Raw genomic sequence first — 6,327 nt, forward strand, 5'->3', positions numbered from 1 at the left:
AACTGCCCGTCACGTTGGACCAGATATTCTGGGAAGCAAAAGGAGAACTGTAAAGAAAATATATTGTTACCGGTACCAACACAAACTCAAATCGATGACTGAATCTGAATCTGGAGCTCCGAAGCAGACACAGTGGACAAAAATACAAGAGTTGCATAATGCACATCGCCATTTCACACACAATAAACCAACCAGCTTGAATGATAGCTGAATCACATCACACTTTCAGAGTGGAGTGTCCCACATGGCAACAGGGAGGAGATCAGTGGAAAGATATACTAATTTTAAATGTGATATTCATATAACCAACCAAATGTCTCACTGTACAAAGAGCTAACACAACAGACAACAGGCACAAACTAGACACAGATCCAAAGTTAAAGCAGCTAAATGGCCCTTCCTTGCATCGACAAGCCGATACCTAGGAAGAAACCAGGATTATCTCTAGAAGCCATTCATCTCCAGAAGGTATGTGCGCCTCTTCATCAGCGCCTTCGCAGCAAATTTGAATGGTCCATCAAATGCTCCAGAGATGAACGCATCCGTTTCCTTGCAGCTGATATGGCAGCCATCGGTTCCATCGGTCGAGGGCTTGATAACAACCAGTGTAGCACCCTGCAATGCAATTCCTCCCGGCAGTTCGAGATACGGAGTGTATTTGAGCTTCATGTTGCAGGCTGGGACCTGAGTCCTGTTGGAGCATGCTGAGGTGGACAATTGGTTCTCTCTAAACTCCTTCAGTTGCTCTGCTCCCATGCACAGTGTGCCCTGGCCATCGGCATCGGTCAGCACCAAGCTCACAAATGTGGGGTGGTCCTTGATGATTGACCGGAGAAGATAATGCCTCGTCGATGCCGCGATTAGAGAGCTGATTGTCCACACGACACGGAGTTTGAGTCCGCCGTTGGTGTAGAAAGACTCTGGCATGCTTCCATTGTCCTCCGAGGACGGCTCGTTCTCTGCACCCACAGGCTTGCGGTCGACCCTGGTACCCCCGAGAATCACAGCGTACTCCCGTACTCCGCCCGCCATTTCAGTAGAACCCCGTCCTCGGTCCCAACATCACCCGAAGGGAGCTCGATCTGAAGGTTCCGTATGTGGGTGAAGTTCCGGAGCACCTGCGCTGGCGAGTGCTGCGCGAGTTGCGGGAAGAGCGGCCGTCCAGCGCCATTGGGGCTGCGCATGCTGTGGAACGGCTTGACGATTGTGGACAGCATCAGCTTGAAGAAGTTGGAGAGGATGTTCCGGGGCTTGGGCGAGGACAGGTTGAGCGCGTCCTCCGCGTCGCCGTCCACCGCCACGACGCAGTCAATCTTGACGCACACGTCGTGGACGAGGGGAACGAGGCCGTAGAGCCGCTTGGACGCCGCGGAGCAGCGGCCGAGCGACCGCACGTCCTCGACCTTGTTGAGGATGAGCAGGACGAGCGAGGCCGGCAGGCAGTCGAAGCGGTCGACCTCGAAGTCAGGCGCCGGGTCGGCGTGGATTCGGGCCTTGGGAAGCATTGCAGAGCAGGGAGGCGGTCAGGAAGGTCACGCCTTTTGCTCCGCCCAGCGGTGCAAACGCCACCAAGATTGCCTCCGGGAATGCCAAGAACTGACTGCTCAGCTTGCTTCTAGCTCCGGATTTGGCTCCGGCTTGCCAAATCGACGCGACTTCCTGAACGAAACGAGGACAGGAACAGCCGTAGTAAGAACACGGAGGAGAAAACATGAACGAAAAGGCACCGTAGAGAATCGATAGGAACCCCGAACGAAGAACAAAGCAAATCAAAATCCAACAATGGTACATACCTCAGCCGCCAGCCACCAACCCAGGGCGAGCAAATCGAGCGCGAAGCCGAGCCGAGCAGAGCCTCGCCCCAAATCAAATCCGTGCTCTACTCGGGAGCGCGGCCAGATCCGTCGTCGGCGAGCACTACGGCAACCCAGGGAACAACAGCCCCGGGAAAGCTTCATCAAGCCCCAGAACCTCCCGCGATTTCCCCCCACCAAACCGACCGCAGGGAAGCACCTCCGGCGAGCCGTGAGGCCGCGAGCACTCGATTCTGCGGGCTTCCGGCGCCAATCCGGCGACACACTCTGGTTTATCGGCGGCGAGGGATTGGGGATATTTTCACCTCTCGGCGTCAGTTTTTCTTTTTCTACTCGTGCAGTCGCAGAGGAAGAAATGCTTCTGCTCTCTCTCGCCCACTCGACGGAGGCGGTCTCGGAGGTGGTGGCGCCGTCAGTTATAGGTAACGGCTCTGCGCAGTGAAGAGGTGGTTGTACGCCGTTAGTCACAGGTGACGGCTCGCCTCCGCGCCGTTACCCCGGTCCACGTCACCAGAAGGGAGAGGATGACGTGACGAAGCCGTGGCTGGGTTTAGTTCTTGATAATCTGCTTCATCGACCAACCGTGTGTGCACGTGAGTGTAACACGTCTTTGTGTGAGGAACATAGATATTGTTCGAAGTAGAATCTGAGAGCGATCGAGAGAGAAGCAAATGAATCGAACTCTTATTTATTCCATTGATGAACAAGTATTTATACAAGGTGAAACGTTGCCTCAAACCGACATATGGAGGCGGTGTTTCGGGAGCAACCGTCGGGGACGGTTTGTACAATCGTGGGAGCGTCGTGACTGTTGCCAAAGGCAACCGCACGTGATATTACACAGGGAAGTTTACATAATTAAGAGGTAATTACACCATTGGTGTTTGAACTTGTCACGAATGTGCACTTTAGGGAGTGGTTAACCAACAGACAAGGTGAAATTTGTTGTCATATATATATTCACACGCTTTTTATACAACAGGTTGAACAACGTAAACAAATTAATTTATTCGATCGAAAATAGTGCCAGGTCAATTATTTGAACCTGCACCCTAATACTATATAGCGGCCACAAATACCACTCCAACCAAGAACATGTAATTTTACAAAGGATAAATTTCTCTTTATATAACATAATGCGCTCGTGTGGGTAAAATGGACCATTTTCAACATTTCAGTTTTTTCCAGTTTTTGTAAAACTATGTAAATTATAATTGTGTGTTGTAAATGATATATATTTATAATCAAATTAAAGTACATTAAAAATTCATATGATTTAATAAAATATATCCACAAATAATTTTAAAAATAAAAATATTAAATATTAAATGAAATTAATTTTACATTTTTTAAAAGTGCTCACATTTTTTATGAAATATTAAAGTAATTTAAGAAAGTTTTGTATATTTAAATAGATACTCATATAATTCTAAACATTTCCACGTTATAAATAAAATATTTATGTAGTACATTAAAGTGTTCATACTTTAAGAAAAAAAGTGTTGTTTTAAAAAGTTTATATAATATATAAAAGTTTGTGTGTTTAAAAAAAAAGCGAACCTAGTGCGCCCTCAGATTGCAGATCCTCACATGAATAATATTTGAATAAAATAGACATTTTTATAATTCGTAAATATTTAAATTGTATGTATATGTTTTAAAATAACACATGAATTATTTTTAAAATGACATGTAACTTTTTTTTTTGAAATCATGTTTGTTATATAGTCATAAATATTAATTATACTTTAGAAACATGAGACCTTTTTGGTAGAAGTGGTATCCAAGGCTGATATATAACATTTGGTCGGATGTTTGGATCACAGACCCGACACTATTTTTTGCTGGATTATTAAATTCCTTTAATTTATGTTGTTTCGCCTAGTGTATATAATGGTCATGAATCCAGTTTTGACTATACAACTGTGCTGCGGTCGACTGGCTAGCCGCGAGCTAACAGTAGTTCACTGGTTCGATTCCCTACCATTCTACCTTTCAGTTTTATTTCAGCCCTTTATCTGTGAGGTCCTATTTCTAAGAAAATAGTTTTAAGGGGTTTTCCAAAAAATAGGCCGCACGCCCTGTCATTCAGTAGCTGACAGCGGGCCCCATGCCATGCCGGAATGCCTTGTCGGCATCGTGTGCGTATGCTGAAGAGATTTGAACTGTATTTGCACGCTCATGCCAAGTTATGGAACTAGTTCAATGTATTTTTCAAGTTTAGGCACTAAAGTGAACATCTGTGACAAGTTCAAGCACCAACGATGTATTTACCTCCATAAGGAAACTAATTAAATCCTAACACTCCCCCTAATCCTTCCTTGTACTTGCGATTGAACATCCTTGGAATAATCTCGTCCAAAAACTCTGTGGGAAAAATGTAAGGAGTAGTGTAGGATATGTTGGTAAAACTCCTTCAAACTTTGTAGGAAAATAAGGAGAAAATGATCCAACATATAATGATTATTGTCTTTGTTAACTCAATATGAAGTAAATCCACAGAATATAGAGGTCAATAAATATGTCATATATACTTCCCTAAAAAGCCCGATGGGGAAAACAGAAAGTATGACATATGACCTTATGTTGATATTACCTCATTAAAAACCTTAATGAGAACCTGAAAAGTAAACTCATAAAGGGAAAAGGAGTGTAATATGATGCTTTGAACAGGAATAGTTCAGGAAGATACTCCCCTAGACTCTTGTAAGTCACGAAGCCGTCGCATACCAATCCCATGAATATATTTCTGGAATGTAGAAGTTGGTAGAGACTTTGTGAATAGATCAGCGAAGTTATCGCATGATTTAACTTGTAAGATGTTTATTTCCCCACTCTTTTGGAGTTCATGAGGATAAAACAATTTCGGGGCAATATGCTTAGTGATATTGCTCTTGATGTATCCTGTTTGCATCTGTGCAACACAAGCCGCATTATCTTCGTAGATAATGGTAGGTGATTCGAGAGAACCAATTCCACATGACTATTGTATGTGGTTTATTATCCTGCGAAGCCACACACATTCGCGTGCTGCCTCATATAATGCAATTATTTCAGAATGATTGGTGGACGTTGCAACCAGAGTGTTTCAAAGACTTACATGATATGGCCGTTCCACCATGTAGGAACACAAAGCTGGTTTGCGATCCGGCATTATGGGGATCAGATAAATAGCCAGCATCAGTGTATCCAATCATACTGGAGTCCAGATTTCTCTGGAATTGAAAGAATAGGCCAAGATCCTTTGTGCCTTGGAGATATCGAAAGACATTCTTGACTCCCGATCAATGGCGTTTGGTAGGAGCTGTGCCGTGTCTAGCAAGTAGATTCACTGCAAATGCGAGGTCAGGTCTCGTACAATTTGCAAGATACAAAAGCGCTCCAATGGCACTAAGATATGGAACCTCGGGTCCCAACATCTCTTCTCCATCATCCCTTGGACTGAATGGATCTTTCCCTACATCTAGAGATCGAACCACCATGGGAGCTTTAGATGGGTAGGATTTTTCCATATTGAATTTCTCCAATATCTTCTGGATATAGGCAACTTGGTGTACCATTATTCCTGAGGGAAGGTGCTCGAGTTGGAGACCCAAGCAAAATTTGGTTTGACCCAAATCCTTCATCTAAAATTCCATCTTTAGATGATTGTGTGCCTCATCAATATCTTGTGCGTTGCCAATGATGTTGAGATCATCGACATATACGAAAATGATGCAAAATCCTGAAGAGGACTTCTTGATGAAGACACATGGGCAGTCATCACTGTTGGAGTAAGAAGGAACTCACTAAGTCGGTTGTACCACATCCGTCCCGACTGTTCAAGCCGTATAGAGACTTGTTCAGTTTTACACAGTACATGTTGCGTTTTGCGCTTGCATCCGGGACAGATATTCCGTCAGGAACCTTCATGTAAATGTCCGAATCTAGTGACCCGTAAAGGTATGTGGTCACGACGTCCATCAACTGCATAGATAGACGATTTTGCACTGCCAAAGATATTAGATATCGGAAAATGATACCACTCATAACCGGAGAATATGTCTCATTGAAATCAATGTCGGGTCTCTGCATGAAACCCTGTTCTATGAGCCTTGCTTTGTATCTCACCACCTCGTTGTTCTCATTCCGTTTCCGGAGGAAAACCCATTTGAATCCCACAGGGAAAACATTGGGAGGTGTTGGTATTGCTTCTGTGAATACCTTCCTTTTGTTAAGAGAGGCTAGTTCTGCTTGTATTGCATCCTTCCATTGAGGCCAGTCGGAGCGTTTTTCACACTCAGTGATAGTCCTTGGATCATGATCATTGAGAAGGGTATTTGCAATTGTAGCACAAAAATAAGTATCGACAATCGTAGACTTACGGTTAAATGATTCTCCAGAATCGATATAGGTTGTGGATATCTCGTGCACTTTTGGTGACTCTTCATGATTTCCCAATACGCGTGAGTCTGGATGTTCCGATGTCCTAGCCAGTGTGTGCAAGCTGGAGCTGGGTGGTGGAGGTTGCCCT

At 44.5% G+C, this 6,327-nt stretch overlaps 1 pseudogene; it reads right to left on the reverse strand.

The window, feature by feature from the left end:
* Positions 1–274: 274 nt before the first annotated feature.
* On the reverse strand, positions 275–3,101 carry LOC123080890 (F-box protein At4g18380-like; annotated as a pseudogene).
* Positions 3,102–6,327: the final 3,226 nt, after the last annotated feature.

This window comes from Triticum aestivum, chromosome 3D, assembly GCF_018294505.1.
Source record: "Triticum aestivum cultivar Chinese Spring chromosome 3D, IWGSC CS RefSeq v2.1, whole genome shotgun sequence".
NCBI lineage: Eukaryota > Viridiplantae > Streptophyta > Magnoliopsida > Poales > Poaceae > Triticum > Triticum aestivum.